The sequence below is a fragment of the Pleurodeles waltl genome, chromosome 1_1 (genome assembly GCF_031143425.1).
Source record: "Pleurodeles waltl isolate 20211129_DDA chromosome 1_1, aPleWal1.hap1.20221129, whole genome shotgun sequence".
NCBI lineage: Eukaryota > Metazoa > Chordata > Amphibia > Caudata > Salamandridae > Pleurodeles > Pleurodeles waltl.
Genome location: NC_090436.1, coordinates 601,567,064 through 601,592,173, shown reverse-complemented (window position 1 = coordinate 601,592,173; position 25,110 = coordinate 601,567,064).

Here is a 25,110-nt window from a genome sequence, read left to right as displayed (position 1 = left end):
ACACACACAAACACACACCACACGTCAAGAACACACACTTATGCACAGCAACACAGCACAGGCCCAGTCTCGCCAATACCATACAGCATAACAACATGTCACAACAACACCACAGCCGCACCATCATCAACACATTGGCAAGTCCTCACAACCGACACTAGCCAGGGACACATCACACATACAACACAATGGACACCCAACAGGGAACAAACACACACAATAACACAATCATACAACTGACCAATCGACACACACAACACACACACAGCACATTGTGCCTATCAAACCATGCACAATACACACCCACTCACACAGTCAAAGCACACAAACCCACACACCACAATAAACACATGTCAACACAAACACCACACAATACCATCACAACCACGTCTGCTACATACACATGCCCATCACACAGCACATATCCTATCCCTGAGGACAAAAGCACGGCATACCCCATCACATACTACAGGAAGACCAAGCACCACATACACACAAATACTCACACACAACCAATATCAACCAGGAATAACTCTAACATAGGAAAGGAAATGCAGGACAATGATGTAACCAGAAAACCAACAACTGGTTGGTATGAATAAATTATTGGAGTACAAATAGAAAAAGTCAAAGGCCATTGGCCAGTCCATCATTAACACAGGTAATGCGTCAAATGCACTATATGGTGCCCAAACTTGACTTTTGGCTGTCATGTGACCTCCACAGGTAAGGGCATCAAAGGGGCAGGCAGGCACCTCAGGGAAGATCAGAGGGAGGTTGGGCTTAGGCTTGGGAGGGGGTTTTGGTTTAGGCTTGGGGGAGGGTTGGCTCTTTTTGGGAGGGGTCGCTTCTCGGTGGGAGAGGGGCATGGATACTGGCAGGGGGGTAAGGGAGGCCTTGGAGTTAGAAGGGATGGCCTTGGGGAGGGAAACTGAGGCCCATATTTATACTTTTTTAGTGTCCCATTTGCACTGCTTTTTGACGCATAAGCAGCGCAAATTTACAAAATACAATTGTATTTTGTAATGTTTGCGCCACTTTTCTGTCAAAAAGCAGCGTAAATGCAGCACTAAAAAAGTATAAATATGGGCCTAAATGTTTAGGGATATCACAGGGATGATTACAGAAAAGGTCAAACTCAGAGAGGAAAGATTTCTTGCACACATGGGGATGGTCATAACAAAAGGGTTTGGGTGTGGAGCAAGAGGGATTGATTGTGTGAGGTGTTGGTGTAGATGTCTTGGGTCCATGTTTGTGGGAGGTATGCTTGTGGGTTGTGGGTATCTGTTGGGTGGGTGAGTGAGGGCATTTATGTGTCTTGGGGTGAGGGGGGTAGAGGTGCTGGGGATGCCGTGGTGAGTGGGTAGCTGTCTGTTGGCCAGGTGAATGCAGGTATAGTGGATGTGCTGCATGTAGGTGTTTCATTGGTTGTGGTGTCTGTGGGTGTGGATGTCTGAGGGCTTGCTGGGTACTGTCTGTGGGTACGATGGGTGTGGTGGCTGGATCTGTGAATGTTGGTGTGGTGTCTGCAGGTGTGTCAGGTGCGGTGTCTGTGATGCTGGAGGTGGTGGGGTTGTCAGGGCAGGTTGTGACTGTTGCTGCGTGTGCAGGTGGTTGTTGCTTATGAGTATGCCAGTGGTGTGTCTTTTTGGTGCTTCTGTTTGTCTGTGCTACTCTTAGAAGTTGAGGTAGATGCATGTCTGTTTGTTTATGTTCTTTGGCTGGGTCAGGGAATGCAGTCGCGGGTCACAGTGCTTAAAAGGGGGGGCGGCGGGTGCAGCATGATGGGGAGAGGAAGGGGGTACAGGAGGAGAGGAGAGTGGGGGGTACATTATTATTTTTTTAATTAAAAACTTACCTAATCCATCGACCCGCGCTGCTCTCCTTTCCAGCGTCGCTGCAGGCACAGGCTCCCAGCTTGCCCTGCGCCAGTCTTGATGCTGCTTAAAGCAGCAGCAGGATTGACTAGGAGCGCACAGCCAGGGTGCTTACAGGCAGACTGGGAGCCTGTGAAGGCTCTCTCTAGCCCGGCAACTGTGTTGCCACGCTGGAGACAGCCTAATGCACATGTGTGTTTGCCGGCCCAAGATGGCTGACCAAACACACATGCGCTCTGAGTGGGAGTGCTGAGCACTCCCCCTCAGTACACGTCACCCACGTGGCCCTGACCCTTTCAGAAAGAAAGGATAATAAACAGAGTTTATTATCCTTTCTATCTGAAAGGTTGCAGCTTCTGCTGCTGGCGGGTGGGGGGGAGCTCCTCCACCCTTATGGAGGAGTCGCCCCAGCTTTCAGGAGGCCCATGGGCCTCATTTTAATAATATGCCTGAGCCAGCTGTGTTCTGCCAACAGTGGGCTGTGTCAGGCATGATTGTTCTGCTTTTGTCCGCACTGTTTATCTTCAGTATGCGCGAGAAGCCTGCACTGCTGCTGCTGCATTCTGTCTCCTTCATATAAGCGTAGTGCCTAGTGTTTTGGCAATGCTAAAATGTCTCAATAACATGTGGGCATGTACCCTAATAAAATCTACTGAACCTTAGTGTCCACTAATTTTGTTTTTATTTTCACTATTTTTGGGTGTCGTGGAAACGGATGAGTTAAATGATAAAGCATTTTTGTTGACTTTGAAAGCTTGAGATCCACAGTTGAGTGCCATATTCTAGGCTTCAGAGAGGTGCATACAAGTCAGGTTATTTATCTGCCAGCTCGCTGGATATTTTCTGATACTGTAGATCTTTGCTGTCAGAAGCCAGCGTCTATAATATAGTGTAACCTCAGCAACACCTTTTCTGACAGATGCACTCTTCCAAGATATGCATATGATAGTGACCTTGTCTCATTTTAAGTATGTAATTGGTAAGCTATGTGTACCTTGAGCTACACCTTTGCAATGTGATGCCTCAAGTTATGGAATCTGTGTAAAATGACTTCTGGCAGAGACACTAGCTGGTGAGATGTACATAACTAAGATGTAGGAGATATCCCTGGTGTCTGAACTCTTAAGATTTTTTTAATATGTGGTATGGGTTTGCTGTCAGATGCATGAGCCTGTAAGATATGGGAAACCTGAAAAATGGTTTTGTTATCAGATTCTTGAGCAGGTAAGGTCGATGCAACCTGAGAGTAGCCTTGCTGTTAGACGCCTGAGTCTGAAAGATATCTGTAATTGAGGCATGTAATTTCTGTCCGATATCTAAGTGAAAGGATTGCTGTCTGAACCTTGAGTCTAAGATCTTGTAGCATGTGGAACAGGTCTGCTGTCTGAGCTTGTGCAATCTGCATAACCACAGGGCTACTGCAGTTATGATATTATATATGTAAGTGTGTAATAGAGATAAGTTTAAGGTTTAGTGCAAAGTGCAATGGTGTACCGTTGTGGACGCCACACATTGCAATCTTTGCTCTGTGATGTGATTTGAATATTTGGGTGCTGTTTTAATTCAACTAGACAAATTTGGCAAAGAATGTGTTATCGCTTTTGGTTCTCATTTGTTAACACCAACCGAGGAGATGAATTCTGTTATTGAACAAGAAGCTATATCAACAGAGCGGCAATCTTTATAATGAATTTGAACTATGCACGGAAATTCTTTTTAGAATAGGGCAATGATGAAACATCTTCAAATTTCATAAAGACAAAAGAAGTTCTCATTATTCAACTTGGTCCCAAAGAATCTTAGCCACCAACATGTGGGCAGAGTAGGTTTCCACATCCATTTATGGTGGAAAAAGTCTTCTGTAATTCCACATTACTCAGTGACGTTAAAGTATGGCATTTTTTTATCCAGTTTCGTTGTGCAACAATAATGATTTACATGTAAAATGCAGGCAAGTGTCAAATCCACAGACAAACAGTATCCTCCAAAGAAATGTTAACATGCAATTTTATTCGTTGTTAGAAGATGATCAAGACAAACAAGGTGTAGAACAAGATGGTGTGCTTAAGTGGAAGGAAGTGTACAACAACTGGGCTTTTGCATTACAAAATTGGGCAGATTCAGCAGAACCATAGTCAATCCTAAAAAAATTAAGAGATTACGTTTGTGAGTGATCTACAGTATATTTTACTATAGGGGTCAAGTTTATAGTACCTTATAAGTTTGATGTTTTGTTGTTTTTGTTATAGATATTTGTCTTAAGCTTGTTTTTCGATTTTATGAAAGGGGAGGGATGTGATATGATGGTATTATTTAAGTAAGTCTATAGTAGAGATAAGTACAAGGTTTAGTATAAAGTACAGTATTGTACCTATGTGGATACCATACATTGAAATCTTTCCCCGTGATGAAATTTATAATCTTTAGGTGGAGGGATTCTGATGGGATGGAAACGGTGATAGTGGTGCGCCGATCGAGCTCCTATAAGTAGAGTAAGTATTTTTAAACTTATAAAGGACTAAAACTTAGTGATAGCTCAAGCCACCTTATACTGCAGTAATGTTGTGGTAATATTGCTGTACTTGCGGATGACAATGGGCGGTATATGATTGGCTAATGACTGCCTTTACAAAAATTAAAGGCAGCCATGTTGTGTTTACCACACTGAGGATGGGTTCTGGGTTAGAGACTTAGATATAGGTAAGTGGTAGGTTTATATTTGTTCCCTACTTATTACCACTTCATTAAAGTGGTAATAAGTAGGGGAAATCATTTATAAAGTTCAAAGAGTACGGTGGTCGTACCTAGAAAGTACTGCAAAACATTCAAAAAATACACTGTACTACTCTATATTTTGTAAATATAGTGTACTATTGTGTCTTTTCAAGTTTTCAATTTTTTTACATATTTAAATAAAAGTTTACAGAGTACCACAGTACCAGTGCTTAATTTGTGTTTGTTGTTTCTGGTGTAGAGGATTAGCATTTATTCTTGAGGTCCAGCACTTATTTTTCTGCCTCAAGCGGTTACCGCGAGCAAAAGACACATATGGGAAAGACGGAGGAAGAGAACAACGAAAAAGCTTCACAAAGGGAGAAAGCAGAAAGCTGCAAGATTGAGCTGAAGGGGCAGGGAGTGGCTGTAAATGGATTAAAGAGGTCCGAGATGGCCTCAGGATTACACTGCCTCAATATTCTGTGCTCGCACATTTAATTGCAGCAGCTCAGTGTTTAAGAGGAGGGCTTTGGGCACTGGCATACTTTTGTTTACAAATTAAGCACTGCACAGTACTACCTAATAATTACTGCAATGCTTACTAAATATTTTAAATAATAAAATATGTAAAAAATGATAACAACGCTGCTTCATTATATTTAAAGGTAAATATACTGTACTGCAGTGTTTCTTGAAATTTTAACATATTTAATTAAGTCTGCCTTCTTTGCTTTGAGGGGAACTATAGTGTAGTACAGTGTACTTAAAACAAATTCCAAAAAGTGAATAAGTAAAACATTTAAAATGCACTACACTGTATTCCCTGTGAAATCCCAGAACAGTCACTAAGTCTAGTCTTAACTTTATTTCGTACTTTTGATTTTGGATGTGCAAAATATTATTTACACCACACTTACTCTGCGTTCAGGGTTTTAAGGGAAAATATATTGTAGTACAGTATACTTAAAAATATGAAAGATATAAATACAACTGTACTACACTTATTTACCATTAAAGCTCTTAACACAGATGTCCTGGAATGGCCACTGGCAGCCAACCCAAGTACTGTTAATCAGATACAAATCAATAAGAACACTCAGTAGGGAGTAATGCACATTTATAGCCAATGCAATATGACTTTAATAAAACACTAACTCAAGCACTCTAATAGCTAAACATCAGACTAGTTGCAGGAATAACACTGGTACAAGAAAGCATATATATATTCACTGAAAAAAACTAAGGTTACAGGGACATTATAGTTTGGAAATAGAATTAAAAAAACATAGAAATTTACAGAAAAAAACAAAGGTTACAGGGATGTTATAGGTAGGCTCACATTTCAAATATACAAAACCTTAGAAATTCACCAATTATAGTTAAGGTTATCTCAAGTAACTATAACTCATGCCTTAAGGTAACTATAACTCACATCCTCACCATGCACTGCTAATTAAACACAAATTATGCCATTCATGACATCTTTGATAACATCATTGATAATATCAATGTCATATTTGCATTAAAATCTTTGGCAAAAAAAACTGTGCATGGCGGGTACATGAGTTATAGTTACCTTAAGGCATGAGCTATAATTACTTGAGATAACCCTAACCATAACTGGCAAAGGTTTTGTACCTTTAAAATGTGAGCCTAAATAAAATGTATGTATGTATGTATGTATGGGGGTATTTGTAGAGCGCATTCCGGCCCGGGGGCATCGAAGCGCTTACTAAGGAGAGGCAACAATGTCAGTGAAGAGAAAGGTGCAGGCTATCGAGGAAACAGCCAGGTCTTAACCCGTTTCCTAAAGATAAGATAATTGTGCTCTTTTCTGAGATCCAACGGGAGAGAATTCCAAGTCCTAGCGGCCGCTAGTGAAGGCTTTATCCCCCCACTTCACCTTCTGAGTGCGGGGAACCTGGATTAGAAAGGTACTGGCAGATCGCAGCAGCCGTGTAGATCGGTACCACTGAAGTTTAGTAGCTAGATACTTGGGCCCAATCCCGTGCGTGGCTTTATGAGAGATACAGAGAGCCTTAAATTAAATCAGTTGGGCTGTAGGGAGCCAATGAAGATTTCTAAGGCTTTCCTTAGCGGAGGCAGATCGTGGCAAATTCAATATTAATCTAGCAGCTGTGTTCTGCATCAGCTGCAATTTTTTAAGAGATTCTTTATCCAAGTTAAGCAAGAGGGCGTTACCATAGTCCAATCTGGACATGACCCGAGCCAGAGTAGCAGTAACTCTCCATTCTTTTAATAGATAGGGAAACATTTTCTTCAATTTCTTTAGAGTCCACATGCAGGTTTTGATGGTCAGATTGACCTGAGGTTGAAAAGATAAGTGGTCATCGAAAAGAAATCCTAGATTCCTAGAAGTGGAACCCAGTAGGAGCAAAGTGCCACACTCTTTGGGCCACCAATTAGGGGACCACTGTGCCCTACCTATCCCAAAACAGAGAACTTCGGTCTTATCACAGTTCAGTTTTAGCCAGTTGGCCTTCAGCCAACTGATTACTGCCAACATGCAGGCGTTGAACCGAGCCGCGACTATCTCCACATCCTTATTGATAGGAATAATAATTTGAGTATCATCTGCGTAGGAGGTTGTGGTAAAGCCAAAAGAACGTATTAGTTCTGCCAGAGGGGCCACATAGACATTAAATAAAGTGGGGCTAAGTGATTAACCCTGAGGAACCCCACAGGGCAGAAGGTAAGCGGGGGACCTAAAGTCTCCGCTGCTTACCGTAGACCACTTGTCAGTAAGAAAGGACTCAAGAAGCTTCAGGGCCTGGTCCCTGATACCCACATGATGTAGACGTTCTAACAGAATGTGGGGGGCAATGGTGTTGAACGCAGCAGATAGGTCCAGAAAGACCAAAACAACACCCTGTCCCCCATCAACCAACCTCCGAATAGTGTCTGATGAGGAGATGTGGGCAGATTCCGGACTATGGGAATTCCGAAATCCATGTTGAGAAATATCAAAACCCTCTGAAGCTGACAAAAAATTGACCAGTTCTCTGTTGATACATTTTTCAAACATTTTAGCCAGCAGAAGAAGCAGAGCTATGGGACAGAGATTGGTTAAATCATCATGTTTCCCTGTTTCCTTCTTTTTTAGAGGAATAATAGTAATTTCCTTCCAAGCAGAGGGATAGATGCTGGAAGTAAGAACTTCTTGGAATACGGGGACCAGCGCAGATGCCACCAACTCCGGGATCAGTTACAGAATAGCCGGAGGGCAGGGGTCTAACGGCGACCTAGATTTGCATTTGTGAAGAAACTTACAAATTATATCTTGGGATGGTAAAATGTCCCTGTAACCTTTGTTTTTTTCAGTGAATATCCATGTTTGTTTTAATTTTATTTTCTAACTCTAACCTCCCTGTAACCTTTGTTTTTTTCAGTGAATTTCCTTTTTAATATACAGTAATTTTCATTACTATATGTTAATCCAACCACCGCTGCGTAAGGTCTTTGGCCATGCGTGGCAGCGGTTGGCCACAGGGCCTGGCCTGTGGTCGGGCCCTGTAGCCAACCCCCGATAACCACCCAACCTTACACCGTGCACAGCCTTCACCTGTTGTGTAGCCATTTTAATTACAGCTTCATGCACGTTATTTTAGCAAACTAGGCCTGCCACTGTGCACTTTAGCCTAGACATATTTTATTCAGCTTTATTTTTATTATTTTAACAATAGCTACATTTGCAGTCTTGTTTTAGTTCTCTATCTAGCTGTTATTTGCATAGGCCAGCACTGCGTTCTTAAACAAGACATTTCTTTTACTCTGTGCTTTTCTCAAAGCTGCAGTAAGATAGGTTGCCGGCAAACGTGGTACGCTTTGTCTCTAATGTTCACAGAAACATACACACTCTTACATGGGGATCCTTTCTTCGAATATCAGCTGTTTTATTATAAAAACACTACTTTGACCCATGTACATGGAAATGCACTGGAAGTAGTATTTCCCCATACGAGACCTCAGGATAGGCATAGAATATTAACTATGTGCTTGCCATTTGGGATGTTTCCAACAATAGATAACTGCAATACTTGGGGCACGATGTTTTCCACGCTCTATACTACCGCACACGGTACACTGACCCTTGCCAATCTACCGGAAGTGTTAAAAAAATTCAAGATGAATACAGGGCTGCCCCGGCCCTGGACTTGGGGGTGCAACTTATGGGCAATTTTGCCATTGTATCTTCAATTATATTAAGTAACCTTAAAGGGGAAGCAATTACCCTAGCTGTGCGCATGCAGCTCTTGGATGTTCCTCCACAGAATCAAGAACACAAGCTGCCAAAGAGTATTGCGGAGACCTACTCTAGAATTGGTCGAGATAGTCTGGGGGCCAGACCCACAAAACCACAATTTCAGGTTAAATCTAATAAAGATTCTACCAAGCAAGCTCCTGAGGGTTCTAAGAAATGTTGGGATAAAAAACAACAAACACCTAAAAAGAAAGGGAAGAATCTCTGCATACGAAGAGCCTACAGAATAGATATAATCTCAGAAATAGAGATAATATAAAAACGCCTGACAGATATCAATATACTGATACATGCCAATCTCGTTCCTTTCAGGACTCACCAGAAAAACTCAGTGAGAGAGGTGGGTGGTCAGTGCGTAGAATAGAGTACGTGAAACCAAGACAGGAATCACAACGCCCTACAGAGGTTTCTTTTAAAAAAGAAGAGAAACTTCCCCAACAAAAACCCCAATTCAAAAAGAAAAAAGTGGTAGAAGTTGCAATTCGTCATGCCACTCAAGAAGAGGGCTCTATTGAAGAACAAGAAGTGGGCACTACCTCTGCTAGACAAGGCAGCAGAGGTCACAATAGTTCGCCGGAATCTTCAAGAGCATCTGGAGGTGAAAGCAACTGATGACTTCTTACAAGTTGAAACTGTGGACATGCGTGTCTCCACGCCTGATAGGGTGTACAAAGTAACGTTACAGTTAGAAGGAGTCATTGAACGCTCAATCGACGCAATCTTTTGGGACCGCAACGTAAATATATATGATATTCTACTGGCGAAGGAGTTTAGCCAGCAGAATTTTTCCGTAGTTGCCCATATAGGGAAGATGTTTTCAAACCTTCTTTCTCGCCCCTTTTTCCTGATGAGCTAGCAGAATCCTACGCCATCGATTGGGCATTGGCGCAGGCACCCATGTTATATCGCAACCACGTAGGATGGGATAATGATTCCCCTTTCATGTAATATCAATGAAAAATCAATCTCAACCTCAACCCCAGTATCCAATAAAACATGATGCTAAAGCACCTGTGATGGAAATCCTCACACAACTAGAGTACCAGGGCATAATTGAACCCTGTGTCTCACTAATAAATAATCCTTTATTCCCAGTAGCTAAACCAGACCATTCGTACAGAATAGTCTTAGACTACAGACATTTAAGCAGTCATGCACGTACATTTGCTATACAAAACTCACACAGCATAGCACTTATGAACAACATAGTGCATAAAAAATACAAAACAACACTGGATATTTCCAATGGTTCCTTCTGCCAAAATATAGCACCTGAGATTAGAGACCTAACAAGTTTCAGCGCACTAGGCTTCCAGAAAAAAATCTATAGTTTACCACAGGGGTATAAGAACAGTCCAGGACTGTTTGTGGCTCGTGTGACTTCAATATTGCACGACATTGACCCTGAAGCATTGTCCTATGTAGATGATAACCATCACACGGATGATGAATTACTGCAACATCTAAGATGGGTAGCCCGCATTGTTGTGGAATTTGCTAAATTGAGCTATAAATTCAACTTCAAAAAAACAAAAATTGCCTTCCTTAGCATCCTGTTTTTGGGATAGGAGCTATCAAGCGAAGGAAAGAGCCAAGTGCCACAATTCTTGGAAAAATGTGCACAGTTACAATGTCCAAATACCATTAAAAAACTCCAATCTATATTGGCTTTCCTAAATTTTGGCAGAACTTAAATTCCAGATTATGCATCACGCATAAAACATTTATATAACTTAATACGTCCTGACTTTTTGAGTAAATTTTGGACAGTCGAACACACGCATTCCTAGAGCTTTGCAAACAGACATGCTCGCAGCATAACACTTACACACAAGGTCCAATAAAAAACATCTGGTCATCATAGTGATTGCTAGTGCTATTGGTTTCACCTATGTAACTTTCAATGAGGGTGAGACGGTCCCAATAGCATACAAATCACATTTGTATTCAGCAGCAGAAAAACGCTTTGCTCACACTGAGAGAATTCTCACTGCTGTTCAAATGGCTGTCATTAAAGAATGACCACTGGCCGATGGGAAACACATTATTAGTGTATCTTTAATCCCAGCCCTTCAGGCTGTTACCAAAGCCAGCGTTCCAAACGCTAAAGCATTACATGCACGTTGGATTCAATGGGCAACGTCTTTGACAGCCACTGATGTCGACTACATTTTGACCCAAAGTTACAAACTCAAGAATGTTTGCAATATGAACTAGAATAACCAGTTCCGGCAAATCCACTGCCTATTGATCAATATCAAAGAGTCATGTACACTGATGGCTCAGCACAACTTGCAATAGGCATAAAGCATCAATACGCCACTGCTTGCGCAGTCGTAAGCGGCTATATGGAGGGCAATAAATTCTATCCACAGCATACTTTCACGCAAACCCTAGGGGATTGCACTGCACAACTGGCAGAGCTAAAGGCTCTGGTAATGGCACTGGAACATACGGATCCTGCACAGCTAACACTGATTGTATGTGATTCGTACTGTTGGGTCCAGTCCTTCAATGAATATCTGCATTACTGGCACCAGAATGGGTTCAGAGATTCCAAAGGTAACACCATCAAACACAGACTTCTGTGGGGGAAAGTAGCGGATCTGAAGGAAACTCTACCAAATATCCATGTTGTACATACACGTGGACACCAGTTCGTTGGAATACAGGTTGCTGGAAATAGACTGGCTAACAAAGCAGCCAAATCAGCATTCGCTACAGCTTCTGTTGCTGCAGTAACTCGTTCTAGAATGAAACCGGACGATGACATATGGGCTGCTTTGAAAGCCATGGCTGAAGGCACACCCTTTCCAAAAGCATTTCCCGCTAAACATTCCTACCAAATGGGATGCTTCCTTGACGCAGAAGTAAAAATCCCAGGTGTGGGAGTTTGAGTAATTCCCAATAAAGACCTAAGACCAGAGTTGATTAAAGCAGCGCATGAGGGGGTTGCCTTCACTCATGCTGGTGTGGCAGCTACAATATCATTATTGCAAGCATTTTATTGGTGGCTAGGTCTATACACACAAACCAAGCAGTATGTCCTTTGTTGTGACATTTGCCAACAAATTAAGGGGTCCCCCATCAACCGCCCCTGCAGACACCTCTCCTAATTTCCAACAAACCTTTACAATGTGCTTACTGGACCATTGTGGTCCCCAAACACCGGACAGTGCATACAAATACATCTCAGTAACCGTTGACTCCTGCTCCAGATTTCTATGGGTGTGGCGACAACACTTGGCTGAAGCTCAGACTGCTATTAAAGATTTGCAAGTCTTTAACAGCACATATGCAGTTGCGGGTTTCCACTCGGACCAGGGCCCTGCTTTCGCCCCAAGGACATTCAGGGACGCCATGGCTTCATTAGGGTTCCAACACCATTACTTGTCTCAATTTCTACTCGAGGGAAATAGTGTCATGGAGTGACAAAACTGAGATTTAAAGCAATCCTTAACAACCAGAGTATTAGTTACAGGTCGTAGTTGGCTTAATCACCTATATGGTGTCCAGAGAGCACTTAATAATCTGCCTAGAAGGTCCCTGGGGGGGGTCGTGCCTGTTTGGAACTCAAATGTATGTTCCAGATCTTGATGTTCCTGGCATGGTGGCGGCAGAAGCACCTTTTGACATAAATTAGTATGTCACTTTCTTGCAGGAATTACAACAGTTCAGTGACAACAATGCCTCTGGCAGTGCTGCCTCCGTAGGAATTAAGGATGTACCAATAACACGTACCGGCTGGATTCCAAAGGTTGGGGATCTAGGATGTGAAAAAGTTGCTGTAAAAAAGGAGTTTTGTCCTTCTTATCGTGCACCGGTCCCAGTCCTGGGAATACAGGGTACCAGAACTGTCATTCTACCATCGTTGGCTGGTGCTAAAGAAAATAGTTTTGTATCTATCAACAATGTCAAGTTACACCATGTGGCCAATCCTACACAGTGGACAAAGAGGAGCTACCAGTAGTTCCTGAATCCCTCTCACTACTGGTCAAGATGTCCCTCTAAAAGTTTTGAGCAACACGCTGACACCTCTCCGAGCTTGGGAGGGTGGAAAATGACCTTGCTTTAGTCCCACTAACATCAATTGTAACAAGTAACACAGAAATTGCTGATCGATTTGATTCAACTTCTACACAGACGGATGGCCTCATCTACAGTGAACCACTGCGGGAGACCCCTACCAGTTCTCCACCTTCAAATACGGCTCCAGTGCACAAACTACTTCTGGATACTTTGCTGATATCAATGACACATTTGCCTCTTCTACATCTGACCTGCCAAAAACACGGAAGCTGGTAAAATGCCTTAAAACAAGTTACTTTATTTTCCTATGGAACTATCTGTGGCTTTCCTTGAATGTATTAGCTTTCCTCCTTCGGATTGGCTGTGTTATTACATTCTTTCTGTTGATACATGGTCATTACCTTCCTGAAAGATCAACAGTTTAACTGGTAGATGAGGTCCTAAAACCCCATTTTTCTTCTCACAAGGTCCGCATAGACTTGTCTTTCGTGAACCTTTCCGCTATACCGCTATCCTGATGGGATTGTTTGGGATAAAGTCACATTTGAAATATAGGGCCCCACGGAGGTCATTCAAATACCATATGTGTTTAAACTTTTCATGAACTATGTAATAATACCCGGAGTTGTTTCTGATGACTGGGATGTGAAAACAGTTGATTCTATGATGACTGAATTGCAGTATTTTACTGTATTTGAAAGTGAGGATGTTTATCAATCCAAAAAGAATTATGGTGACACGTTTTGCTATAATTATTATGGACACCATTTCATACACAGAGCAAGTACCCCAAAGACTATTTTTAATTACATACAATGGGAACATTCTCCAGCTCCACCACAAGGGAGTTCTAAAATGTATTATGAAAAATGTGCATATTTTTCTGGGCACAATGTTAAAAATGCTGAGTCTTATTATTTCAAATTGCCATTGATGGAAAACGTACATATATTTTATTGACAGATAAGAAATTCATTTCTTCGGATTCCTTTGTTTCCCGGTTGGCTATAGAAGGCTATGAATATTGGCTGAAGTCGATTGACATAAAAAGTGTGTGGGGAACAAAAAATGGGCAAATAAGGGGAAAGAAAGCTTTATTCAGAACATGCCTGATACCTGTTCAAATGATATTTTTAAAAGAAACTGTGCAACAGACAAGCTATTTAGGCTTAGCAAAAATTAAGGAATTGAATGCGCCCAGTATTTCTGCCTGTGCAAAATTTTACAAATGTCAAAATACATAAATGCAACAGAAGATCAGCTCGATGAATGGGTCCAGAATGGCATGTTTAATGCTTCACTTTCACCTCCTGGTGGGTGGTTAGGTTATTGTGGCCAATAGATATATGGGGTTTTAGAACAAGTAAGCCAGACCCTCGCTATGTGTCATCTGAACATGCAGGTATAGTAACAACATACATGTAGGGAAACTATGCTAACAAGGGTTGAAGAGTTCCTCACTAGATGCTATTAGAGAACACCTCAGTCTCCTGTCTAATAACACTGACTTACAGGATTTCCTGTTAGGCCCCAGAAAACATTGCAGAAAGCACTTCTTATATGCAGTCTAGAATGAAATTTGGAAGGTTTCTCAACAAGAAGCGGCTGCCCGGTTGAGGCAAATAGACCAGGAAAATGTACTGAAAGCCTTAGCTGTTGTAGATAATGGGAGCAATACCCTGTCGACTGGATATACACCTTACACAACATTGTTTATTCTGCAATAGACATGATACTAAGTAACATGTCCTCTTTATACCAGGGACAGAATCATCTAAGGTCCATTATGGAGTTAGGCTGGACACTACAAAGACTGAAGGCAGATCGCGTTCCCTGGCAACACGTTAGTGCAAGGGACATATTTTTCCCATTTAATTTAATGCAACAACAACAACTAATAGCTAAGAAAGAAGTGACATATGTCATGTTAAATATTGAAAAATTAGAAAAGTTGCCTTTTACTGTGGCTGAAATACCATCTGCCGAGTGGTTAATACACAGGGTTATTAATCTGCCTATTTCAACACTTCAATTCATGTCCTGCTTAAAACACATTCCAGTGAGCAGATTTGAAGGGCTAGGATATAGTTACATCCATGAGGTGTGGGAGCTACCCTTCTCATACAAATGTCTCAGTGTCATGAAAGAAGTCTTTGTTAGCTATAGCAAGTGCAAAACTTTTGTCAGCCATTCAATGGTTTGCAAGCAGCTGTCCTTGCACGGGCGTGTAACGCTTTGGCAGCAAACTTGGCTTGTTATCTGAAGGGAGTCCCAGACCCCTTCATTTGACCTGCGTTCCAGGTGCTCTCGAATGGCAGCTATGTCCTCCTCAATAGTGAAAACTGTTGTGGGATGCGAGCCGGAATAGTTTATGTCATTTCGGTCTCTAAGATTGTTACATGCTGCAGGAATGTACTTTTTCCACCTACATGAAAGAAGTAAGTAGCTGAGATTTGGCCCCATATCGCTACTTCAAATGTGAATTTTAACAAGTTGAGCAGACTCAAGGCTTTATTGTTTCAAAAACATGTGGCGCTTACATCTGCACGCGAGACCTATGCGCTTTAGGTTGCAAGGTCCTCGGCAGAGATACTCGGACCAGGGCCCTGCTTTCGCCCCAAGGACATTCAGGGACGCCATGGCTTCATTAGGGTTCCAACACCATTACTTGTCTCAATTTCTACTCGAGGGAAATAGTGTCATGGAGTGACAAAACTGAGATTTAAAGCAATCCTTAACAACCAGAGTATTAGTTACAGGTCGTAGTTGGCTTACTCACCTATATGGTGTCCAGAGAGCACTTAATAATCTGCCTAGAAGGTCCCTGGGGGGGGTCGTGCCTGTTTGGAACTCAAATGTATGTTCCAGATCTTGATGTTCCTGGCATGGTGGCGGCAGAAGCACCTTTTGACATAAATTAGTATGTCACTTTCTTGCAGGAATTACAACAGTTCAGTGACAACAATGCCTATGGCAGTGCTGCCTCCGTAGGAATTAAGGATGTACCAATAACACGTACCGGCTGGATTCCAAAGGTTGGGGATCTAGGATGTGAAAAAGTTGCTGTAAAAAAGGAGTTTTGTCCTTCTTATCGTGCACCGGTCCCAGTCCTGGGAATACAGGGTACCAGAACTGTCATTCTACCATCGTTGGCTGGTGCTAAAGAAAATAGTTTTGTATCTATCAACAATGTCAAGTTACACCATGTGGCCAATCCTACACAGTGGACAAAGAGGAGCTACCAGTAGTTCCTGAATCCCTCTCACTACTGGTCAAGATGTCCCTCTAAAAGTTTTGAGCAACACGCTGACACCTCTCCGAGCTTGGGGAGGGTGGAAAATGACCTTGCTTTAGTCCCACTAACATCAATTGTAACAAGTAACACAGAAATTGCTGATCGATTTGATTCAACTTCTACACAGACGGATGGCCTCATCTACAGTGAACCACTGCGGGAGACCCCTACCAGTTCTCCACCTTCAAATACGGCTCCAGTGCACAAACTACTTCTGGATACTTTGCTGACATCAATGACACATTTGCCTCTTCTACATCTGACCTGCCAAAAACACGGAAGCTGGTAAAATGCCTTAAAACAAGTTACTTTATTTTCCTATGGAACTATCTGTGGCTTTCCTTGAATGTATTAGCTTTCCTCCTTCGGATTGGCTGTGTTATTACATTCTTTCTGTTGATACATGGTCATTACCTTCCTGAAAGATCAACAGTTTAACTGGTAGATGAGGTCCTAAAACCCCATTTTTCTTCTCACAAGGTCCGCATAGACTTGTCTTTCGTGAACCTCAGCAGAGATACTGGGGGTTATTCTAACTTTGGAGGAGGTGTTAATCCGTCCCAAAAGTGACGGAAAAGTGACGGATTTACCACCAGCCGTATTACGAGTCCATTATATCCTATGGAACTCGTAATACGGCTGGTGGTATATCCGTCACTTTTCCGTCACTTTTGGGACGGATTAACACTCCTCCAAAGTTAGAATAACCCCCACAGTCCCTTTTAAGTACTAACTTTCTGAGACATTTGGTGAAATTGTGGGATGAATATTTAATGCATCCAGTACTACTGGGATCGCAAATATTTTTAAGGCTGTTGGTTCTGGTTTCATTCACCCCTTCGTCTCAATATTTGGCTTAATACCTTCAGCCATTCACTCAATATTCTCCAGTATTTTCGGGGGATTTCCGATAACTTTGGCTATAATAGGTGGCATTTTGCTATTGCTACTTTTTCTGTGCAATAGTTCTCCCGTCACAACTAGGAGGACTGAAAGCACTTCCTCCAGCATAGCTGTGCTGTGAACGCATGATGCAGTACTTTGGAGCATCACTCCTGGAGCAAATGGAGTTTGACTGATCTTTGTCATTCAGACCGATTTTGCATTGTGTGCAGCTCATTTTCTGGTGTCTCTGGTGCTTGTTTGAACATGCACTGAAAGTTTGTCTTTCTATGCAGCGCTTGCTTTCATTGGGCGCTGATCTGTTGATGTTCTTGCTGAGGGCTCGTTACCAGACATGCGTGCTGAGGGTGCGTTTGCTACGGGAAGCTGCTTATGAGTTGCCCTTTATGGATTATGCAGCTCTAAACTCATTGTTGGGCACACCACAGAATGCTGCTGCGTTGGCTAGAGCTCAGGCTTTGGAACACAAATGCTCCTTGGTTTTCCTTGGCGATTAATTTACTACTTTATCACCTGCCGAAGTGGAAGATTTCCTGTCTTCAATTATCCCGTATTCAGTTGGCAACTTCCAAAATGACTCTGACTTTTGAAATTCAGCTTCTTTTTTTTTGACACCACACTTAACATTTTAAATTGTCCTTTTAACTTGTCATTATTGACACTCATACATATATGCCTTAGGTTAAATTTAAGTAGCTTTTATATATAATAATTAGGCTTTGAACCGCCTTTGAACCAGTAAGAGGAGGGTGTTGTGTAGCCATTTTAGTTACAGCTTCATACATGGTATTTTAGCAAACTAGACCTGCCGCTGTGCACTTTAACCTAGGCATATTTTATTCAGCTTCGTTTTTATTATTTTAACAATAGCCCCATTTGTGGTCTTGTTTTATTTCTCCATCTAGCTGTTCTTTGCCTAGGCCAGCACTGTGTTCTTAAACAAGACATTTCTTTCACTCTGTGCTTTTCTCAAGGCTGCATTAAGATAGGTTGACGGCAAACATGGTACACTTTGTCTCTAATGTTCACAGAAACATACACACTTTTACGTGGGGATCCTTTCTTGGAATATCAACTGTTTTATTATAAAAACACTACTTTGAACCATGTACACTAGAGGAAGATTCCAGCCAGATGACCATGACTGTCTGCTTATTGCAGAGGGCTTCGCTGCAGCTGCTTATGTAGACTACAGGCCTCTTGCTCAGGTATGAGGGATGATATCTTCCCAGGGGAACCTGAAGGGCAGAATTAGACCTTAACATGCTGTGCTCTAACATAGCCTAGGTAGGAGCTATTCTTAACGATCTTAATGACAATGTGGTAGCGTTATTTTTATGTTTCGCTCTTCTTGTCACAATTTTAATCCTGTCATGCTTCATCGTCCTAGTTATTACAATACATGCTTCATTATCTAAGATGCAGTTACTTCAATAAAATGAGAGAAACGGATGAGATCTGAGTGACCACGATTTCCCTCAAGAGTCAATTGTGTCATGCGCTCGGTTGCCCAATCATCTCTACTCTTGGCTGGAGATGAAGCACTGCTAGTTAGCCAGAACAAAACCTGGATAAGGCCGACAGGTGTCACCTGTAGTTGGATCAGACTCAGTCCCCCCCACAGCACAAGTGATTCTGCCGCCCAAATCCAGTAGTTTCATTGGGATAATGAGAGCCTATGCGACACACCCATGTGCAACGGAGGTTTCCCGCAAGACCTGGCCTGCAACCAGACCCTGCGGCCAACCTCCCTAACCACCCAACCCCATGCTGTGCATTGCCCTTTGGCCATGCATCGTGGAAGTTGTCCGCAGGCCTCTTTGGGGGTGAGAATAGGTGAGAGAGGGCGTATCTGGGGTTGAAAGTGGGTGTCAGGTTGTTTGGATGTGAGAGTGCATACATCAGTGTTTTAGTGGATGTTTCTGTGTGTGTGCGGGTCTGTGAGTGGGTGCATGGGGGTGTCAGTGGGTCTGTGTGTGGGTACATGAGGGTCTGACTGGGGCTGGGAGTGAATGCATGAGGGTCTGAGCAGGTCTGTGAGGGGGTGAGTGAGTGTCTGAGTGGGTCTGTGAGTAGGTGCGGGATTGTCTGAATGGGTCTCTGAGCGGGTGCGTAAGTATTTGAGTAGGGTGTGTGAATAGGAGAAATTGACTGAAGGAGAGACAGAAAGAAAGAAAGTGAGGGAAAGAGATAGAGTTTTTTATGGTTTGATGCCTTATATACTTAGAATGACATATATGTACAATTGTAAATCAAAAATATATTTGTTATTTAAAAAAGAATAATATATATAGATTTTTTTTTAAAGAATCCAGCTGGATTCAAACCCCCAGTGCTCAGTGTGAAGGTCTGCGACCTTACACTGAGCTATGTTTTTTTTTTTTAGCCCTTTACAGGCTTTATGGGACAGCATGAGAGCCCTCAAGGGCTCCCCTGTGGTCCCTATTTATTTAATAATGTATTATTTATTAATATATTTTTTTTTAAATAAAATACCCTTTACGGGCTACCTGGCACTGCAGGGGAAGACTTAAAGCTTCCCCTGTGGTGCCATTGCTTCAGCAAGCAGGGAGCAGCTTTCATAGCAGCTCCCTGCTTGCTGAAGCATTTCATCTCTGTCCCCTACACATGTGTAGGGGACAGAGATGAAAGCTCCGCTGTATGACAGCAGGAGCTGCTTTAACGATTCTGCTGCCAAACAGTGCAGTGTTTGATGTGGCCTGGCTGCAGAGCTGTAGCTAAGCCACAGCAAACAGCTATGTCCTGGTGGTGGACACCCCTGGAACATAGCATGAGCCAGCTCTGGGGGCTGGCGGTCCCCAGAGCCATCTGTGGCTCCAAGAGTGGGTCTGTGCAGCCCCCCTCAACTAGGACATAGCCCCAGGGGGTGGTGGTCACCTAGTCAGTCAACAACTGTGAGCCTCACCCTGCCCACATCGACCCCCAGTACAGGTACCTGAGCCTTCTGTTGTGAACCCAGACAATGATGGACCTGCCACCAGTGGGAGTGGGCAAACTGTGCCAGGGGCACAGGCACATGGGAGTAGGGTGCATGGGAGGGATGGTGTGGGCCAGAGGATAGAGGCTCCTAGGAATACAACTGGCCAGGACACCATCTCTGAAGTCTTGGGAGCTTACCAACAATCCCAAGGCGTGATGGGCCAGATACTTACCATGATGGGGGAGATCAGACAGCTGCAGAGGGACGACCAACAGGAAGTCATGAAGCAGTGGCAGTCCCAAAATACCCACTTGGCTACCATTGCAGGGGGGCTGAGAGACATAAATACCACCCTGAGTAGGTTTTGTACCCAACATCTGGCCTTTTCCACTAGCAATGAAACATCAGGCCCTTCTACCTCTGTGGCAGCTAGTGGAATGGAGGCCGTGCCAGGGGAAGGGTCTCTATAGCTGAAGACCCCTCTGCCCGCCGGCAAACGTGAACATCCCCTCAAACATCCAGGAGGAACAGATGCCAAGACCAAAACCACTGCCAGGAAGTGAACCTCTATCGATTTATTCCCCTTGTGTGGCACAGATACACCCTGTTGACTGTTCTGATACCTATCTCCATTTTCCAACGTACAAGGACACTGGGCTTGTGTCCCGAAATGTGGTAGCAGCTACCCTGATGATTTAATCCACAATGACTGAACCCTTCACTGTTTACTTTGTGTCATGTTGTGTTTCAAGTCACTGATTGTGCTGTGCACTCCCCAGTAAATACCACTTAACCCCAGATAATGTGTTAGTCATTTGTGAACCATATACAACTTTCATTTATAACACCTCTAGCACAAAAGCCTTTCTCTCAAATGTAAAACCTTTGTTATATTCCACACACATGTACTGTATAACCAGGCTAGATTTTGCATTCCCTAATAATGATAAGCATAACTCAAATCACATGTATTACACTTTCCCACATATAGGTAGGGAGAATGCCAGGGATCACACAGTGAACTACTGCTGCTAGCTTCAGAGTTTCAGCATAGTTGCCATGCACTATCCAACCCACAGGATTCTGAAGTTAGGGACATGTCAGTCTTACACTATCCCAGGAGGCAAACATATTGGTTCAATGTTTCATCCGCTAAGGCCTTATTACATACCCATACCATAGCTCCCAAATGACCATACCCCATAAAACAGATAGAGGTCAGTACAAATTTCCCCACTCATGAAAACTTCCACTTACCATGGTCAGGTATCTATAGGCTTGCCACTCACCTATGTCAGTCTTCAGACACATGCACATTGGTCTGCAATGAGGAAACACACTGCCAGCTACATACAAGTTTGTTTTAACCAACACAAACAATCATGATGTTAGAGTGTATGGCTAGCACACGACATGATGACATGTTTCAGAAACAGATGAATACACACACGGCACCATTGGCCCCACATCCAATACCAGGTAGGTCTTTAGTGTGGAATAGGACACTACCATCCCACTGCCCTGACAGTCTGGGTGTAAAACTCACACACAACAAATCTCATGCCTGAGAGTACCTGATTCAATTCATGACCATCTCAAATGCTAGTCTGCAAATCCCATCTGCCTGTGACACTGTCTGATATTGCCAAAAGAGGATGAGCCTTTTCACATAATCTGCAATTTGGAAATGTCAAACATAAGGTGTAGGCCAAATTAATACATAAACATTACACAGCCAATTCATACATACAAATGTGACTCTGATTGTGCATTGTGAAAAACTTAGACCTTGTTGATCAAATGGTCGGACACTACACCATCTAACAATCTGCATGCATAACTGAGCCATAGGCTTTGGAGCTACTTATGACTACTCTGATGGTCATACTAAGACCCTTATTAAGCATTCCTAACCTCACTAATTCCCTACTTAATAACTTAAATTACATCACATCACATACCTAAAGTCAGGTGAAGTACTGATTGATTAGATCAGCCCTGACGTCTCCAGCTTCATCCTCATCATACTCATTCTCACTTGGCAATTCTGCATTCTCACCCACTCGAACTGCTGGCTCCCCCTTATCTGGTATAAATGGGATTTGAAGTCTCAGGGTGAGGTTGTGAAGCATGCAGCAGGCAACAACAATTTGACATACTATGGTGGGTGAGTAGAGGAGGTCTCCTCCAGATTTATCGATGCAGCAGAAGCTTGCCTTAAGGAGCCTAAAAATCTGCTCCACGACATGCTTTGTCCTTCCTTGGGCCTCATTGAAGCGAACTTCCCCTGGCGTGGTTGGGTACCTCACTGGTGTCAATAACCAAGGACGGTTTGGGTAGCCTGAGTCCCCTGCACAGAATAGTTACAACAAGCCAAACATAAATCTTGGACATCCACATATCTGGTAGCAGAAATAAGTTGAAGATACACATGACATATAGTCACTTACCAACCTGCCAGGCCCTCTCTGTGTATTGTCATTTTATCAGCAGTGGGATATTGCTGTTCCGCATGATGAAGGAATGACGGACTGACCCAGGGTACTTTGCGCAAACTTATGAAATGTAGAGGTGAGCCAAACAGATCACTTGGACATTAATGGAGTTGAAGTTTTTCCTGTTCCTATACACCTGTTCATTGGCATTAGAGGGAACCAAGGCTACATGAGTGCCATCGATGGCTCCAATCACACATGGAATGTGTCCCAACGCATAGAAATCAGCCTTTACATGGGCCAAATCTTCATGTTGTGGAAAACGGAAGTAGCTGTTCAGGTGTTTCAACAATGATTGCATGCCTATCCAGGCGGTAGAACTGAATCATGTGTCGCTCTTCCATGGTCTGCGGGCCTGCTAGTGGAAAATACACTGGAGGTTGTCTTGGCCTTCTCATGCCAGGGCATCTATGTGGGAGAAAACCTGTATGTATGTGTATCACTCAATCTGTACAGTATAAGTATGATCACACCTACGTAGCATATGATGCTAAATATTTAAACATGAAACTGTACATACGTTTTGCACAGCACATGCCTAGGCAAATAAGGGCGTATAACTGCATTCACATCCCCTAACCCCTATCATGTTTTTAACATGGAGAAACATGTCACTGATCTTTCTTAACATGTTGCACATATTTGGTACACCTATACCATTTACCGATTGTCAATACTCTGCTGACAATTCTATTACATGTACATAACTCAGGATACATCAGTTCTACATCCTGTACAAAATACATGCACATGTTTGCTGAAAGCCAGCAGTGAACACAATGTTGTAGATATGTTTCACAGCTTGCAACGCAACTTTAAAACTTTTTAGTTCAGATATGAGCCTTAAAATGGCAGCTGCCTGACCTACTGTATTGGAGATTAGGAAGTGACCCATGGATGGATGTCATCATGGCGGTAGGCAGATATAACCATGGTAGACATTGCCATTGGAACACATTGCTGCCTCTGGCAGTCTTGAGCCAATGGCGATGTCCGCCGGCAGTGACGGTCTTGTACGTGGCAGATGTGACAAACATCTCTTAGTTCATCTCTCATTTGACTCCTGACACTGCTGCCAGCATGACCTTCACGACCGGAGCTGCTGTGTAATGCCTCTAGGAGCAATCATGCCATATCCTTCAGGTAATCGGGCTCCTGCCTTCTTGGCAGAAGAGCTGGACAAGCTTGTGTCGGAGGTCCTACCCCTATATGAACAGCTCTATGGTGTGCCAGAGGATTAGGTAAGTGCAATGCAATACCAACGTTTGAATTGTTGAGTGTACGGTGATGTTCAGGAAATGTGGTTGAATGAAGGATGAAGGTAGTATGTGTAGTTAGATGGACATGTGCACATGTGCATTAAAAGCCAGAGGCTTAGTAGAGAGTGTCTGATATATGTACCCTGACCCACCTACATACTGTATTACATAATAATTGAAGGTGGTGTGAAAAATATTGGACAGATATATCATGTTTAGAGATAGGCTTGTGGTCTGGTCATATGTTTCAAGCTGACACCTAATGCTGGATATGCATGCTGTATGCCTGTCTCAACGTCACACATGGACTGCTTGCAGATGTTCATTCCTCATTAAAGGAGATGTTGTAGGCAGTCTGTGTATGGCTACTTGCACTAACTTGTATTTTCACCCTACTTGTTTTGGTATAGTGCATGTGGAGATGACATTCTCTTCTTGTCTGTGTCATCCATGCAGGTCAACACCCATCAGAAAAAGGGGATTTGGCATGCCATCATCAAACAAATGCGGACCCAGGGGGTTCACAGCTGGCGGAGCACCCACTGTAGGAAACGGTGGGAGGACCTGAGACGATGGGCCTGGAAGACCGCAGCGGCCCAGCTGGGTATGTCCTCCTAAGGTGGAAGGGGTGCCCGTCGGACCATGAACCCCCTAATGGCTTACATATGGCAGTGGCCTACCCGGAGATGGATGGGGTTTGAGAGCAGCACAGTAGCCACAAGGGGGTAAGTACAGACTAAGACATTTCCATCCCTTTACCAGGTTAGTGTATGATGTGAAAGATTCTAAGCCCTATGTGATAAGTGCAAAGGGTCAAATATCTCCAAGGAACACATAGATGTACAGTCCCCAACATTGGTACACAGGTGTGCACATTCTTTTGTGTGTAGGGACATATTACTCACCTACGTTGTCCCCTCCGTACAGAAGAATATGATGATGCACATGTGACTTTATCATACATGTCCCACTATATAGCTTTTCATACTCTGCTAGTTGAATCCTATTGGATCACATACATTGATGTCTGAGCTATGAATGTTAGCACCATGTTAAATTTACTACACAGCTACACATCAATTTCCCTAGCCATTGTGTTGTAGGCATGATAAATAGGCCAAGACATCTTGTACACAGTTACAGTCTTAAGTGTTTTTTGCCAACATCATGTGTACATTGTAAGGTTCAGTCATTAATCCATATTGTAATGACGATTAAACATGATTTATGTTGCTATTTAGGATATATTTTTAGCCCTTGTTGTATGGAAATCTATTATTTGCACTGACTACATTTTGGTGCAGCTGTGGAAGT